Below are 19,219 nucleotides of genomic sequence, written 5' to 3' on the forward strand. Positions count from 1 at the left end.
GGGCACTGCGACTGACATAAGGTCTCGAAATCCTCTGTGTCCACCAGGTGGAAAGGCAGCATTTCTGTAGCCAAGAGCTTGCAGATGGTGAAATTAAACCTCTTAGATTTCTCATGGCTAAGAGGAAATGGTCTTTTACTTCTCCACATCTGAGGGACCGAGGGCTGGCTGTTGTGCTTAGACGGGGTTGAGAAGGGTGTCCCCGGCAAACTGCCGGTCTGTGAGGAAGATGCAGGCGGACATGTTAGGTTGCCTTGATCCAAAGGTGGTGCTATCGATGTCGGACAGTGCTGAACACCAGCTGGTGTTTCCACCTCCAAAGAAAATGATGACCTGCCAATCACGCTGGCTGTTGAGGGTAAAGAGGTGGCAGGTCTGCGTCCCAAAACAGGTGTGACTGCTGTCCCCCCAGTCACAGAGGATGAAGAGGCCGCGGATGCACAAGATGTGGCAGACGGCGGATGGCCCGGCCGGCTAGGCCGCATTGTAGCACAGTGAGCTTCCCACTGCAACTTATGCTTCATATCCATGTGCCGGTTCATGCATGAAGTACTCAAACTATGTATTTTTTGGCCTCTACTTAGCTTTTGCTGACAAATGTTACAGATAACACGAGTTGGGTCATCCTTATCTATCTGAAAAAATGCCCAGGCTATGCAAGGCTTAGCACCGATGCACCTGAAGTGCCACCACGACTTGTGGTCAGAGGCAGAGTTGTGTTTGAGGATGCAGTTGTTGACGTGCTTCCAGTAATACGTCTCTGTCCAGGAAGGTGCAACCTGACCTCATCGTCACTAGCATCCTCTTCCACCTCCTCTGCAGACCTCATCGACTGACGGGCTGTGGGTTGACAGTAAGTGGGATCTCCAACCTCGTCATCATCACCCTGTGTGTTATCACACCCGTCGTCCTCAAAGCCAACCTCTTCCTGCCCTGACAAAAAACTCAAGTTGTCACTCCAATCAGGTACTTGAGTCTCATCATTGTCTTCCTCATTGTCTCCACCAACAGGAGTTACAGTTCGGGAACAAGGGTCTACATTATGGTCAGAACCTTCTGCGTCTGTTCCTGGATCCGACTCATAAAGATTCTGGGCATCAGTGCAGATCATTTCCTCGTCTGGATTCACAGAAGCTCTGGAGCTGATCTCTGATTCCCAGGCTATAGTATGAGTAAACAGCTCTGCAGACTCAACCATCTGTTCTACCCCATACTCAGACGGGAAGCTGGAGACTTGGGAGCTGTGAGGAAGCAAGTGCGATTGGGTTGACACCTCTGAGGACTGGAGTACTTGTGATGTTGAAGTTGAGGTGGAGGAGAGCCCACTTAAAGGAGCACTTCATATCCATTGAAGCACCTGCTGTTTTTGTGCCTCATCTGGAATTTATAGCGATAGGCGAGGCCGTAAGAAAGGGATTGTATCACATTGTCCGCTAAATGAAGTAGACATTTTAGTTTCGCTGGAAGATGGTCTTTCTTCTGCAGATGTTACTGTTGTTTAACACCTACCCCACGGACACAACCTTTTTTTCCCTTCCCAAAATGCCTATTCCCCTTTCCACTCATTTTGGTGGTTAACAAATTGACAACTCTGGAGTTGTTTGCACAAAAAACAATGAATGGGAACCGAGCACAGCTGAGTTGCCAAACTGTGGTATTAGGCTAAAAGTATTGGCTGGGCTAGATGCAGATAAACATTATTTTGAATTTTCAACCTGGTGGAGGTTAGTATAGATGGACTAATAGAACAAGTCCCACACACTGCTACAAGCCGAAGCCCAAATATTTTTTCAGAGCTAGATGCAGATAAAAATTATTTTGAATTTGCAACCTGGTGTAGGTTAGTATAGATGGACTAATAGAACAAGTCCCACACACTGCTACAAGCCGAAATATTTTTTCAGAGCTAGATGCAGATAAAAATTATATTGAATTTGCAACCTGGTGGAGGTTAGTATAGATGGACTCAATGTGTTCGACCCCAAGGCTGTAGGTCTGGTGGGGGGAGAAACAAAAAACAGGCGCAGATCTAAGTGTAGATGTATATATATATATATATATATATATATAGAAACAGAAGAAAAATGAACTGCTCACCTTTAGCAGATCTTGTACCAAGGCTTATCGACCAATTCTGGTCTAATGTGGGTAGCTGGTCCACTGGTATGCAGCTTCTATCTGGATTAAACGGATCTCCCAGCTGGAGTCCGTAAGAATAAGGTTCAGAGTATGTATCCAGCCAATTGAGCGCTCCCAGGGTCACAAGGAATGATTATCCAAAAAAAGGATTTAATTTTTCAGAAGATTTATTCAGGTTGGTAAATAGATAAAACTTATAAATAAAACAACGCGTTTCGGCTATTAAAATTAAAGATATATAGCCTTCCTCAGGTCTAATGTAAGAGAGTCAATAGTGGTGGTTATATAATCACTATAAAAACCTACCTAGTGAAATAATTATCCTAATCACATGTAAATTGGTTTGATTTGGAATGCCAAAATCCCATTCTATAGAGACTCAGCTTTCTCAGAGTTAGGATTTTCCAGCTTTTTCCTCTGATTATAGAATAAACAAATTATAGAGCAGCTAAATTTGTCATAATAAAATTTGTCATAATAAAATTTTCCATAAAAAATTTTTGGTAATGACAGCCTTGGGGTCGAACACATTGAATTTATAGAAGCCTAAGGATTTTTTTTCCATTGGCTTGGGTGATAAGAAACTTTACTGACTCTTCAGGAAAACAAAGGCAGCGGTCTTAAGATGGATCACTTCAATAATAGACTTTTAAGGAGGCGTCAAGCCTTTGCAGCTATTAATCCACATAAAGACATCTCTACCACTACGATACCAGTGTCCGATGATACGGATCTAGAGACGAAAAAGAAGATCAGGAATATTTTCTTTGATTTTGAAAAAAATATGAAACTGGAAATACGTCATCAATTGGATGCTGAATTTCTGGGTTTATGTATAAAACATAAGATCGTCCCCAAGGGACTACAGATTCATTTTAATAGTACTTTCCCACAGGATTTGGATTTTTCTACTAAATGGAGAGATATTATAGACTCCTGTTCATATAATTTAATGCTAACTCTAATAGAGAAACGCAAGGAATTAGCACTCCTTGCCACACACAAATGTGAAATTTTGGTACAAGAACTTGAAGTCTATAATACGACTTCTTATTACAGTGCACTCAACACTGACATTAACAAAAATTTAAAAAATTTTGAGAATGATCTTATGGAAGCAAAAACTAAAAAACTTAGAAGGGATGTTTTTTTCAAAGTAAATACTAACAACAATAATAAAAATAATGGGAATAAAATTGATAGAGTTCCCACAAATAGTAATCAATCTATACCCATGAACCCCCTTCCTAAGAAACAAAGAATCACAGTAGATCATTTACGCACTTTTTATAATTCTAGACTACCTACCAATCCTAGATTTATTTCCACTAGTAAACATGTAAAAAATATGGGAAAAAATGCTGGAGCAATATCTAAACGGACTAATTTCAAACACTCCACTCCCATTACTATACCAAGTTGTGAGAATACATCAGTTTCTCGTAAAAACACTGAAACAATTACTAAATCTAGCATGGTGATTCCAAGTCATGAACTGCCAGCTCCTAATCCAGGTTTACCCCCCCTGGAATGCACTCAGCAGGGAAACCAAGAAGCTGATATTTGTAATGGGAATAATTCAATTGCGAGTATTAATGATATTACAAATAACGATAACAGTTTTTTTGATTTTAATGACCTTACAACACACAGCATAGATAATTCCCCATGCACATTTGTTACTGTGCTTCCAGCACCCGCTCCGTCACCCACTTCTTCTAGTTCCCATATCTCTTTTTTAGAGATTGGCCCGATACGCCCACTCCCTTTAGTGGAAACGATTGTCCTTGCAATCCTAAGACACTCAGAATTCGTACCCTCCGTGACATCGCCAGAAGAAGTGATTCCGTGTTCCCAACCCCAGATCACGAGATACTTCGCCCCAGTGACTACCCTCCCAAAGAAAAGAAAAGGAGGTCCAGAGGGACTAGAGCAGGTAGAAGCACCCAAAAAAATAGGGATAAATACAAAAAACCTTGTCAATCTACAAACACTGGTGACATAGGATCGCAGACTGTAAGAACAATCTGTAAACCACCAACAAAAGAACCTAATAGGATCTTCAACTTATCCAAATACCCTTTGGATGAGGTTGAGCAAAAAGTCCTTACTAAGGGTCTTAATTTTTGCCCAAGTCAAGAAACGAATCACTTTGATCTCTTTGTTGACTTGAATAAGTTTGTGAGACGCGTTACTCTTACAAGGTACTTTGAATTGAAAAAGAAAAATGCAGAGAAACCCACTACAAAAACAACATCAGATTTGATAATACCCCCTGACAATAGTATGGAACTTGATAAAAATATACATCTGGAGATCAAAACCCATTCAAATTTTAATCCAGTACACCATAGGGGTAGTTATATAGAAACTTTCCTAGCACTAGTTAATGAAGATTTTCGTACCCTAGATTCAACAAAATTTTCTAAACATCAATTAACAATAAAAAATAGGGACAATACTAATAAGAAAGGTGCATTCCAAATGCGGAGACCAAATATTACTAAAAGAGAGAGAATAGCCATTACTAAATTAAAAAACAATGGGGATATTATTATTAGGGAAGCTGATAAAGGAGGGGGCGTGGTGGTCCAAGATAGGGAGACCTATATTAAGGAAGCATATAACATTTTATCAGATACTAAATATTATGAAAGGCTAGAGGTGGATCCCTCAAAGGATTTCACAAGGGAATACCATGACCTGATCAATTATGCCTACACAGCAGGTATCCTTACAAAAAAAGAAAAAACCTTTTTAAACAATAAAGAACCATCACTGGCATTCTTTTATCACTTGCCGAAAATTCACAAGGATTGTAATAGGCCTCCTGGACGACCTATCATTTCAGGAATTAATTCCCTTACTAGTCCACTCTCCCACTTTATAGATCTGTACCTTCAGCAATATGTAAAATCTCTCGCCTCCTATTTAAAAGATTCTACTCAACTTATTTTTGAATTGAATGCACTACAATGGGAAGATAATTATCTCATGATTACAATGGATGTTAATGCACTTTATTCAAATATTGGTCACGATTTAGGTATAAATGCAGTGAAATTTTTTTTACAGCAGGATAAAGATATGCCACAAGGTCAGGTAGATTTCCGTTTGAGAGGCTTAAATTTTATCCTCAAACATAATCTTTTTGAATTTGAGGGACACCTCTATTTACAGAGGCTTGGTACCGCGATGGGGACTCGGGTAGCCCCAAGTTTTGCTAATTTATTCATGGGGCTATTCGAGTCCCAGTCGCCCCTATGCTCCCCTAAATATAGCAATAATATAGTACTGTACAAGCGCTATATAGATGATCTATTCGTGATATGGAGGGGCAGTAGAGAGGATGCTCAGTCTCTAGTCAATGAATTGAATGAGAACACCTGGGGCATTACTTTTTCTTCTAGTATCGAACCAAAAATAGCTGTTTTTCTTGATTTAGAAATTTCACATGAAGAAAAAAAAAATAATAACGAAAACTCATTTCAAATCTGTTGATGTGAATGGCTACTTAGACTATCAAAGTGCCCATTACATCAAATGGAAAAATAACATCGCTTTCAGCCAATTTCATCGAATTAGAAAAAATAATACTAAGGATTCGGATTATATCAGACAATCGGATATACTCAAGAAGAGATTTAAAGAGAAAAAGTACCCCAAGCAAATTATTGATGAGGCATACCGTATAAATTTGACTAAAACCCAAACTGATTGTTTGGGGAATGGGGATGAATTGCCCCATAAGGAATCCAGGGATAGTGACACTAGGAATAGGAATAAATGGAATCATAATTTTATCACCTCTTATACATAGTTACATAGTTAGTAAAGCCGAATAAAGACTTGCGTCCATCAAGTTCGACCTGTTAGTTCTGTAATTGCTAAAGTTGATCCAGAGGAGGGCAAAAACCCCAAATGATTTAGCCAATCTTCACCTGAGGAAAAATTCCCTCCCGACTCTGAAACCAGCAGTCAGAATAAATCCCTGTATCAACCTACTATTTTATTCTATTTTTAAGTATATGCTGAAATCTGCCTGGTATCTAGAAATGCATCCAGTCCCCGCTTGAACTGGTGTAGTGAATCCGACATTACCGTCTCCTCACTCAGTGAATTCCATATTCTCACTGCTCTTACCGTAAAGAACCCCTTCCTATGCTGGTGCTGAAACCTTTTCTCTTCCAGTCTTAGTGAGTGCCCTCTTGTTACCGTAATATCCCTCCTTTTGAACAAATCCTGGGCAAGGTCTCTATACTGTCCCCTAACATATTTGTACACATTTATTATGTCCCCCCTCAACCTTCTCTTTTCCAGGCTGAATAGTCCTAGTTTTGCCAACCTCTCTGGGTATTGCAGTCCCTCCATTCCCCTTATTAATTTTGTTGCCCTCCTTTGTACCTTTTCAAGCTCATTTATATCCTTTCTATATATCGGGGCCCATAACTGAGCACAGTATTCCAAGTGTGGTCTGACCAGTGCTTTGTACAGTGGAAGAACAATGTTCTCATCCTTTGCAGCTATACCTCTTCTGATACATCCCATTAGCCTGTTTGCCCTTACAGCAGCGGCCTGACTTTGGGCACTCCAATTTAGTTTGCTATCAATCAAGATGCCCAAGTCCTTCTCCATCTCTGAATTCTCCAATGGTTTCCCATTCAGTGAGTACTGGTGACTTCCATTTTTCCTTCCCATATGTATGACCTTACATTTCTCCTCGTTAAACCTCATTTGCCATTTAATGCTCCACCTACCAAGCTTATCCAAATCCCTCTGTAGGTCTGCACTGTCCTCTTTTTAATTGTTTTACATAACTTTGTGTCATCTGCAAATATTGATATTTTACTATTTATCCCGTTGACTATGTCGTTAATAAAGATATTAAATAACATTGGGCCTAGTACAGACCCCTGTGGTACCCCACTAGTGACGCTTACCCAATCTGAGTATATTCCATTTATAACCACCCTTTGCCTTCTATCCTTTAGCCAGTTAGCTACCCACTTGCAGACATTTTCCCCCAGCCCCATCATTCTCATTTTGTATACCAACCTATTATGTGGCACGCTATCGAACGCTTTTGAGAAGTCGAGATACACGACATCCACTGGTTCCCCCTGATCTACTCGAGAGCTAACCTCCTCGTAGAAGTCAATCAGGATTGTTTGGCAGGGGAACCAATTGATTAGGAATATTTTGCAAAAGCATTGGCATATCTTGAAACAAGATCCTCTCCTACGAGATATATTGCCAAAAATACCTGGCATTACATTTAGGAGAGGAAAAACTCTAAGAAACCTCCTCGCACCTAGCCGTTTAAAAAAACGGAAACCAGGAGGCCAACCAGTGTTCTCTCAATCTAAAAACATTTGACCCTTGATTAGTACAAATAGACTCACACAGAATGGCACTTATAGGTGCTCTCAGAAAAAATGTCAGTGCTGTCATATAATTACTCATGGGTCCCATTCCATTACATCGAATAGCACAAGAGAGACTTTTAATATCAAGGATCACCTGACCTGTACTAGTGACTATGTAATCTATGTTATTACATGTGATTGCGGTCTCCAGTACGTGGGTAGGACCACACAAATGGTGAGATCCCGACTCAATGCCCACAGATACAATGCCAAAAATGGCTTATTAACACACAGCCTCTCCAGACATCTTCTTACTACCCATAACAAAAAATTTAAAGTGAGACTTACACCGGTGGAGCAGATCCCAGCTGATATTCCTGACAGGATCCAACAACTTAACAAGAAGGAGGCCTTCTGGATATATAGACTACGTTGTTTGTATCCTGATGGCCTCAATGATAAATTGGAGAATGTATAGAGTTCACGGAGATATCTCCACAATTAATGTTTCATTCACTATGTATAATAATAACCTCTCTCCTTTTCTTTTTTTTTTTTTTTTCTTCTCTCTCTCTCCGTTTTACTACCTTTGGCATATATATCCATGTGAATTAAGCTCCCCTTATCTGAATTTCATTGATATACCTATTGAATGAAAATCTTCTTAAATTCAGGTTCATGGTATAGATTTTTCTACTAATGCACTTATTTTCTCCTCTTAAAGGGATAGAAAAAGAAAGGAAAGAAAGAGAAGGAGAAAGTATAATATCTTCATTACCAAAATTTTTTTATGGAAAATTTTATTATGACAAATTTTATTATGACAAATTTAGCTGCTCTATAATTTGTTTATTCTATAATCAGAGGAAAAAGCTGGAAAATCCTAACTCTGAGAAAGCTGAGTCTCTATAGAATAGGATTTGGGCGTTCCAACTCAAACCAATTTACATGTGATTAGGATAATTATTTCACTAGGTAGGTTTTTATAGTGATTATATAACCACTAGTGTTGAGCCACCCCCGTAGTGTTCGAGTTCGGTTCAGTTCGTCGAACACCCGTGTGTTCGCCGAACTGTTCGTCGAACTGTTCGTCGAACACCTTCGAACACCGGTAAAACCAATGGCAGGCAAACAAAAACACATAGAAACACATAGAAAACACCTTCAAAGGTGTCCGAAAGCTGACAAACTGCTCAGAAGACACAACTAACACATGGAAAAGTGACAAGTACATATAGTCATGCGAAAAGAAAAGAGGTGGAGGAGTAAAAGGAGGGGGAGACACAGATATAGGCATGTCATGCCCTTCTAAAATCCAAAAAGTGAGAAGCCGACACGTTCAGTCCGCTCCTGCCCATGCCACCTCCGCGTCGCCGGGTTTGTGCCAGAGCCGCGGTGAACCCTGATGGCCAGCCCCCCTCTCCCAATACTGGTGCCTGTCCGCTGGTGGGTCGAGCGAGCCCCACTGTGGTGGAGGCAGCTCTAAGCTTTTTAATTTAAACTGTCTCTCTAATTTGAATGAATACACTTTAAATCCATTTACAAGGATCTATTGGAGGGCAAGTCTCATGCCAGCAGCCGCGTAATTCCAGCTCCAGTAGCGTCCACTAAAGCTGCTGCAGTTAAAAAGCTTTTATAAGGATCGAGCTCGGCTGTCCACCGCAAGGCATCCTACTGCCAGTCCCAGCCCCTATGCCTTGGGGTGCCTCCTGATGCTCTTCACTGAGTATCCCGTGGTCCCGAAGCATTTCCTTTGAAAAAATTAAGTATCCAAACTACAGGTGGTGTAGCTTGCTTAACAGCCGGGATAATCCGCTGACTAGCAGACACTGCTACTAGGCACAAAGTATTTCCTGGGCTAGATGCAGTTAAAAATTTGTAATTAGATACTCTCGTTGGATGCTGAGAAAGCATTCCATAGAGTCTCCTGGCACGCCATATATGATTCTCTTAAAAAGCTTGGGGTAGGGGTCTAGGGGACCCTTTTATAGCCAAAATCACGGCCCTGTATCACAATACGTCACCTAGGCTGAAGATAAATGGAACTGTAGCACCCTGAGGGCTCGGTTGCTACAGAGGTATTGCACCTCACCCAGAGGTGTGATATCTCACTCTCAGGTAAGGATGGAGTGTGGATCAGGACCCGACACCTGCATGCATTACACCACATTGCCGTGGGGCAGGGCGACCAATATGCCTCTGAGATGGGCACGACAGTCCCTGTCCCTGGCTGGAGTGGGGGGAGGGAACACTGAGGAAGGGGAACCCTGTAGTGCAGGAGCAGGGAGGAAGCAGTTCCTGGGTGCATTGAGAAGGGAGTATAAAAGGTGGGCACCATCTTAGTTCAGTGCAGAGAAGTCTGAGCAGAAGCGGCAGGGAGCAGGGGCTCTGCATGAGCTCTGCTCCGGAGGCGGGCCTAGTAACAGAGGCCCAGGCCTGGAAGAGGGAGAAGGAAGGAAGAGGAGCGGAGAAGGCTCCAGGAACGAGGAATGAAGGGATCCCAGTGGTGCGGACGGGCGAGTCGCCACCGCACGCCCGAATCCACCTGCGTGGAGGGGTCAGGCCAAAGGGGAAGACCGGTCCCCGAAACTAGTGGAGGCAGGAAACGACCCTCAGCTAGAAACCGGAGGCTGTGACATTTTATGTGGCGCAGCCCCTCGCTACACCCGCTAGGAAGCCACCACATAGGGTCAGGGAAACTGGCGCCAAGTTTACGAAGAGGAGGCCCGAGGCAGCCGGACAGAAGGGTTGGTAAGAAAGGCCAGACAAAGGACACACAAAGGGGGTCCTGTGAAGCGCTCCAAAGTTATCTGGGAGTTGTCTGAGCCCCTCACCTGGTGAGCACAGTACGACGTGGGCAGCCGTTACCTGCAGACGTGGTCTGGATAATAAGAACTGTGAGTAAAGGCCCTGGACTGCATCACTGACTCCGTGTCGTTACTGCTGCTGCCCTGCACCATCACCCCCATCCTCCGTATACACTGCCCTGAGGCTATACTCCTCCCGTGGGGAGTTATGCTACGCTCTGCTGCACCCACAACACCAGCCTCAGCGGTCTGCCCTGCAGCGGCGGTTCACTCTGACCGCAATCCACGGGTGGCGTAGTCGGACATTTAAACATCAAAACCACATAAATAGTTCCGCCACTGGTTTGACCACCCTGAGCCACGGAACCGGGTCGCCGCCACGAAGACTACAACCACCAGCATCCACCAAAAAGGGTCCGGCTCCGGGTGTCCCAAGGCCCAGGGGGTGCATCAGAACATTTTCATCACCTTTCACAATCACCAATGGGACAAGGCAGGCATGTCCTCTGTCCCCTCTCTTATACATCCTAGTGACGGAGCACCTGCTCTCATCAATTCGCCATAACCCCAATATTAGGTGGATTGAGGTGGGAGGCACCGAGTACAAGTGCTCTCTATTTGCTGATGATGTCCTAGTATATTTCACTCAATCACATATATCCATCCATGCTGTTATGGCTGAAATAGATCACTTTGTTACATGGTCAAATTTTAAAATCAATGCATCGAAGTCTGAGGCCCTCGATGTCTCCCTCCCCAAATCCATATAGGATTCCATCCAGTCCAACTTTCCCTTTGCCTGGCCCTCACAGGGTATCAAATACTTAGGAATTCCTATTCATAGAGACCTCTCCCATCTATGTTATCTTAATTTTGGGCCCTTTATTGAACAACTCCATACAGACCACGGTTGGCAAGTTAGAACTGTAAGATTCACCACGTGAACCACTGGTGTTTTGTGGAAAAGCACATGTACACTGTGTTCCAAATTATTATGCAAAAAGTGTTTAGGAGTGATAAGGGAAGAATTTGTTTGTTTGTCAGTTAAACTCATTGATGGTGATGTGTGTCAGGGCTCTTTATATCACTGTAAACAATTGCAGACACCTGTGCTAATTAGTTTGGCAGGTGTGTCCAATGAAAGGCGAGACTACTTAAGAAGGCTGTCTCACATTATTAAGCAGCCTACATTTTCTGCCAAAATGGGAAAGAAAAAGGATGTGTCGGCTGCTGAGAAGCAACAAATTGTGGAGTGTTTAGGTCAAGGCATGACTACAATCAACATTGTGCGATGATCAGGATGAAGTGTCTTGGCAATCAAGAAGTATGTAGCTGATTCACAGTACACACGTGTGCGTGCTGATAAGGGCAAATTGAGGACTCTTTCCTACAGGCAATTACGTCAGGTTAAAAGAGCAGCGGCAAAAAAGTCTTGTCATAGCAGCAGACAAGTTTTTGAAGCTGCTGGTGCCTCCAACGTCCCCCGAACAACAAGATGCAGGGTCCTTCAGAGGTTTGCAGCTGTGCATACGCCATCCTGTCGACCTCCTCTATCCACTTCACACAAGCAGAAACGGCTCCAGTGGGCTAAACATTACATGAAGACTGATTTCAAAACTGTTTTGTTCACGGATGAGTGCCGTGCAGCGCTCGATAGTCCAGATGGATGGAGTGGAGGATGGCTGGTTGATGGACACCCCACGCAAACACGGCTACAGCGCCAACAAGGAGGAGGTGGAGTAATGTTTTGGGCTGGAATCATGGGGAGAGAGATTGTCGGCCCCTTTAGGATCCCTGAAGGCGCTAAAGATGAACTCCATAATGTATGTGGATTTTCTCAAACAGCACTTCCTGCCATGGTTCAAGAAGAAGAACCTTGTATTTCACAGCATGATCATTTTTTTGCATGATAATGCACCATCTCATGCTGCACATAAAACATTTGCATCTCTGGCTGATATGGGCATAAAAGGGGACAAACTTATGGTGTGACCCCCATGCTCCCCTGACCTCTACCCCATTCAGAACCTCTGGAGCATCATCAAAAGGAGTGTCTATGATGGCGGGAGGCAGTTCACATCTAAGCAACAGCTCTGGGAGGGTATTCTGTCCTCATGCAAAACAATTGAAGCAGAAACCATCCAAAACCTGACAAATTCAATGGACGAGAGAGTTCAGAAGCTCCTTTCGAACAAGGGGTCCTATGTGAAAATGTAACATCACCTAGAATAAAGTTTTGAGTTGAAAACTGTTTGATTTCAGTTTCTAATAACCTGCTAATGCTTAGAATTTCAAAAATGACAATTTTTTTGGTCTTTATTAAAATGAAAAGGTTGATCGAAAAGTTTGGGGGATCTAAGAGTGTGGCAACCCAGTAGTCATGATTACTTCGAATTCTGACAATATGAGGGTCATGTTGCAGGTAGTGCAGCAAGAAGGCACTTATGTGTCTTGCGCATCTCGGAGCCCCAAAATTATTTTCCGGGCTAGATGCAGCTAAAAATTATTATTAATTTTAAATCTGGTGGAGCTTAGTATAGATGGCCTAACAGGATCAGTGCTGCACACTGCTACAAAGCCCAAATTATTTTCCAGCCAAGATACAGATAAACATGATTAGTAATTTTAAATCTGGTGGAGCTTATTATAGATGGCCTAATAGAATCAGTGCTGCACACTGCTACAAAGCCCAAATTATTTTCCAGCCAAGATACAGATAAACATGATTAGTAATTTGAAAGCTTAAAACGGTTGGTAGGGTGATTTTAACCAATCATCAAGCTTTTACTCTCCCCAGGATGACACAGGGGTAGAAAAGTCATTTCGGATCCATGATTTGTTCATCTTTATGAACGTGAGTCTGTCTACATTATCAGTGGAGAGCCGCGTGCGCTTATCTGTCAGCACACCACCAGCAGCGCTGAACACACGTTCAGACAGAAAGCTGGCTGCGGGGCATGACAAGATCTCCAAGGCGTAAGTGGCTAGCTCCGGCCATTTATCCAGATTGGAAGCCCAAAAAGAGCAAGGGTCCAGTGACACAGTCATGGCTTCAATGTTTACTTGGAGATACTCCTGTACCATCGTCTCTAGGCGTTTGACTATGTGTCAGACTTCTTGTCTCCTGTGGCCTTGCAAAGGATGGGCTAAAAAAGTGGTGAAATGATTCCGCAAAATTGATGTTACCAGCAGATACTGTGGTTCTGTTACGGTTTGAGTGCTGAACACTTGACGGTCCCACGGTTGGCAAGTTGGAACTGTGAGATTCACTACGTGCACCACTGGTGTTTTGTGGAAAAGCACATGTAAGATTCTGCAACAGTCTCTGCTGATACTCCTGCATGCGTGCATCCCTTTCTATGGCAGGAATAATTTCGGCAAATTTACTTTTGTACCGGGGATCTAACAGTGTGGCAACCCAGTAGTCAGGATTATTTCTAATTCTCACAATTCGAGGGTCATGTTGCAGGTAGTGCAGCAAGAAGGCACTCATGTGTGTTGCGCATCCAGGGGCACCAAGTCCCTGTTGTGTTGGTGGCGAGGTAACAATCATGCTTCCTTCCTCTGTCCTCTCCCCCCAACCTCGCACAACAGAAATGTGATCAAGGTCTCCCTCATCTGTTGAGTCTTCCATCAGTTCGTTCTCCACTTCTTCCTGGGCTCCTGCACCTTCCTGCTACCATGCGCCCTGGTAAAACCATCTCCCCCACCCTCACATGCCTGCCGCCTTGGTGCTGCCGACCGTCTGGACCTTGCAGATGTTAGCCCTTCCGCATACAACTCCTCCTCCTCTACTTCCTCTACCTCCTCTTGTGCCACCACCTGACTCCGAATTCTGTTTAACATGTGCTCCAGCATGTAAATCACCAGAATAGTCATGCTGATAATGGCATCGTCAGCACTAAACATCTTCGTCGCCATTTCAAAACTGTGCAGAAGGGTGCATAGGTCCCTGATCTGAGACCACTCCTCCAGCGTGATTTGCCCCACCTCTGGATCTCATTGGCCCAGGCTATACGTCAGAACGTATTGCACCAGAGCTTGTCGGTGCTGCCACAGTCGCTGCAACATGTGCAGAGTTGAATTCCACCGGGTAGGCACATCGCATTTTAGCCGGTGAAGTGGCAGGACCAACGACTTCTGTAGAGATGTAAGTCGCTGAGCTGCGGGATGCGAACGGCAGAAGTGAGCACACAGCGACCGTGCCCTCTGCAGAAGGCCATCTAGTCTGGGATAGTGGGCTAAAAATTGCTGGACAACCAGGTTCAACACGTGAGCCATACAAGGCACGTGTGTGACATTGCCCCGGCGAAGGGCCGCACCCAGGTTTGCAGCATTGTCGCACACGGCCTTCCCTGGTTTCAGGTCCAGTGGAGACAACCATTTATGAAATTGGTTCTCCAGAGCTGACCAAAACTCTTCAGCTGTGTGACTCACATTTCCCAGACATTTCAAAGTAAAAACCGCCTGATGACGTTGAGCCCTACTGCCAGCATAGTAAGGAGGTGTGCAGGATCCCTTCTGCGCATTTAGAAAGCTTGTGGCATGACCAGACAGGCTTTGGGTGCAGGTGGAAGACCGAGAGGAGGTTGAGGAGGCAGAAGCAGTGGAGGAACTTTGACATAAAGAGGATTGACGCACAACTTGTGGGGACGGCAAGACTTGGACAGCAGCCCCTTGTCCTGCTGTCACCATAGTTACCCAGTGACCAGTCAGCGACATGTAACGCCCCTGTCCATGCCTACTCGTCCAAGTGTCTGTGGTGAAATGCACCCTGTCACACACAGAGTTTCTCAAAGAAGCGATGATGTTGTGTGCGACATGCTGGTGGAGCGCAGGCACACCTTTCTTTGAGAAGTAGTGCCGACTGGGCATCTGGTACTGCGGCACTGCGACAGACATAAGGTCTCGAAAATCCTCTGTGTCCACCAGGCGGAAAGGCAGCATTTCTGTAGCCATGAGCTTGCAGATGGTGAAATTCAACCTCTTAGCTTTCTCATGGCTAGGAGGAAATGGTCTTTTACTTGTCCACATCTGAGGGACCGAGGGCTGGCTATTGTGCTTAGACGGGGTTGATAAGGGTGTCCCCGGCAAACTGCCGGTCTGTGAGGAAGATGCAGGCGGACATGTTAGGTTGCCTTGATCCAAAGGTGGTGCTATCGATGTCGGACAGCGCTCAACACCAGCTGGTGTTACCACCTCCAAAGAAAATGATGACCTGCCAATCACGCTGGCTGTTGCGGGTAAAGAGGTGGCAGGTCTGCGCCCCAAAACAGGTGTGACTGCTGTCCCCCCAGTCACAGAGGATGAAGAGGCCGCGGATGCACAAGATATGGCAGACGTTGGTTGGCCCGGCCGGCTAGGCCGCATTGTAGCACACTGAGCTTCCCACTGCAACTTATGCTTCATGTCCATGTGCCGGTTCATGCATGAAGTACTCAAACTATGTATTTTTTGGCCTCTACTTAGCTTTTGCTGACAAATGCTACAGATAACACGAGTTGGGTCATCTTTATCGATCTGAAAAAATGCCCAGGCTATGCAAGGCTTAGCACCCATGCGACCTGAAGAGCCACCACGACTTGTGGTGAGAGGCAGAGTTGTGTTTGAGGATGCAGTTGTTGACGTGCTTCCAGTACTACGTCTCTGTCCAGGAAGGCGCAACCTGACCTCGTCGTCACTAGCATCTTCCTCCACCTCCTCTGCTGACCTCATCTCTTGGCTGACTGTGGGTTGACAGTAAGTGGGATCTCCAACCTCATCATCATCACCCTGTGCGTTATCACACCCGTCGTCCTCAGAGCCAACCTGTTCCTGCCCTGACAAAAAACTAAAGTTGTCGCTCCAATCAGGTATTTGAGTCTCATCATCGTCTTCCTCATTGTCTCCACCAACAGGAGTTACAGTTTGGGAATGAGGGTCTACATTATGGTCAGAACCTTCTGCGTCTGGTCCTGGATCCGACTCATAAATATTCTGGGCATCAGTGCAGATCATTTCCTCGTCTGGATTCACAGAAGCGCTGGAGTCGAACTCTGATTCCCAGGCTATAGTATGAGTAAACAGCTCTGCAGACTCAACCATCTGTTCTACCTCATACTCAGACGGGCAGCTGGAGATTTGGGAGCTGTGAGGAAGCAAGTGCGATTGGGGTGACACCTTTGAGGACTGGAGTATTTGTGATGTTGAAGTTGATGTGGAGGAGAGCCCACTTAAAGGAGCACTTGATATCCGTTGAAGCACCTGCTGTTTTTGTGCCTCATCTGGAATTTGTAGCGATTGGCGTGGCCGTAAGAAAGGGATCTTATCACATTGTCCGCTAAAAGAAGTAGACATTTTAGTTTTGCTGGAAGATGGTCTTTCTTCTGCAGATGTTACTGTTGCTTTAACACCTACCCCACGGACATAACCTTTTTTCCCCTTCCCAACACGTCTATTCCCCTTTCCACCAGCAGCAGGCCTTTTTCCACTCATTTTGGTGGTTAACTAATTCAGAACTCCGGAGTTGTTTGCACAAAAAAACAATGGATGGGAACCGAGCAGAGCTGAGTGGCCAAACTGTGGTATTAGTCCAAAACTATTGGCTGGGTTAGATGCAGAAAAAAATTATATTCGATTTGCAACCTGATGGAGGTCAGTATAGATGGACTAATAGAACAAGTCCCACACACAGCTAGAAGCCCAAATATTTTTTCAGAGGTAGATGCAGAAAAAAATTATATTCAGTTTGCAACCTGATGGAGGTCTGTATAGATGGATTAATAGAACAAGTCCCACACACAGCTAGAAGCCCAATATTTTTTCAGAGGTAGATGCAGAAAAAAAATTATTTTTAATTTGCAACCTGATGGAGGTCAGTATAGATGGACTAATAGAGAAAGTCCCACACACTGCTAGAAGGCCAAATATTTTTTCAGAGCTAGATACAGAAAAAAATTATATTCAGTTTGCAACCTGATGGAGGTCAGTATAGATGGACTAATAGAACAAGTCCCACACACAGCTAGAAGCCCAAATATTTTTCAGAGGTAGATGCAGATAAAAATTATTTTTAATTTGCAACCTGATGGAGGTCAGTATAGATGGACTAATAGAGAAAGTCCCACACACTGCTAGAAGGCCAAATATTTTTTCAGAGCTAGATGCAGAAAAAAATTATATTCAGTTTGCAACCTGATGGAGGTCTGTATAGATGGATTAATAGAACAAGTCCCACACATAGCTAGAAGCCCAAATATTTTTTCAGAGGTAGATGCAGATAAAAATTATTTTTAATTTGCAACCTGATGGAGGTCAGTATAGATGGACTAATAGAGAAAGTCCCACACACTGCTTGAAGGCCAAATATTTTTTCAGAGCTAGATGCAGATAAAAATTATTTTTAATTTGCAACCTGATGGAGGTCAGTATAGATGGACTAATAGAGAAAGTCCCACACACTGCTAGAAGGCCAAATATTTTTTCAGAGCTAGATGCAGAAAAAAATTATATTCAGTTTGCAACCTGATGGAGGTCTGTATAGATGGACTAATAGAACAAGTCCCACACACAGCTAGAAGCCCAATATTTTTTCAGAGGTAGATGCAGAAAAAAAAATATTTTTAATTTGCAACCTGATGGAGGTCAGTATAGATGGACTAATAGAGAAAGTCCCACACACTGCTAGAAGGCCAAATATTTTTTCAGAGCTAGATACAGAAAAAAATTATATTCAGTTTGCAACCTGATGGAGTTCAGTATAGATGGACTAATAGAACAAGTCCCACACACAGCTAGAAGCCCAAATATTTTTTCAGAGCTAGATGCAGATAAAAATTATTTTTAATTTGCAACCTGATGGAGGTCAGTATAGATGGACTAATAGAGAAAGTCCCACACACTGCTAGAAGGCCAAATATTTTTTCAGAGCTAGATGCAGAAAAAAATTATATTCAGTTTGCAACCTGATGGAGGTCTGTATAGATGGATTAATAGAACAAGTCCCACACACAGCTAGAAGCCCAATATTTTTTCAGAGGTAGATGCAGAAAAAAAATTATTTTTAATTTGCAACCTGATGGAGGTCAGTATAGATGGACTAATAGAGAAAGTCCCACACACTGCTAGAAGGCCAAATATTTTTTCAGAGCTAGATGCAGAAAAAAATTATATTCAGTTTGCAACCTGATGGAGGTCAGTATAGATGGACTAATAGAACAAGTCCCACACACAGCTAGAATCCCAAATATTTTTTCAGAGGTAGATGCAGATAAAAATTATTTTTAATTTGCAACCTGATGGAGGTCAGTATAGATGGACTAATAGAGAAAGTCCCACACACTGCTAGAAGGCCAAATATTTTTTCAGAGCTAGATGCAGATAAAAATTATTTTTAATTTGCAACCTGATGGAGGTCAGTATAGATGGACTAATAGAGAAAGTCCCACACACTGCTAGAAGGCCAAATATTTTTTCAGAGCTAGATGCTGAAAAAAATTATATTCAGTTTGCAACCTGATGGAGGTCAGTATAGATGGACTAATAGAACAAGTCCCACACACAGCTAGAAGCCCAAATATTTTTTCAGAGGTAGATGCAGATAAAAATTATTTTTAATTTGCAACCTGATGGAGGTCAGTATAGATGGACTAATAGAGAAAGTCCCACACACTGCTAGAAGGCCAAATATTTTTTCAGAGCTAGATGCAGATAAAAATTATTTTTAATTTGCAACCTGATGGAGGTCAGTATAGATGGACTAATAGAGAAAGTCCCACACACTGCTAGAAGGCCAAATTTTTTTCAGAGCTAGATGCAGAAAAAAATTATATTCAGTTTGCAACCTGATGGAGGTCTGTATAGATGGATTAATAGAACAAGTCCCACACACAGCTAGAAGCCCAATATTTTTTCAGAGGTAGATGCAGA

This window comes from Phyllobates terribilis, unplaced genomic scaffold (assembly GCF_046119375.1).
Source record: "Phyllobates terribilis strain yellow unplaced genomic scaffold, ASM4611937v1 Scaffold_8__6_contigs__length_399053987, whole genome shotgun sequence".
Classification (NCBI taxonomy): Eukaryota; Metazoa; Chordata; class Amphibia; order Anura; family Dendrobatidae; genus Phyllobates; species Phyllobates terribilis.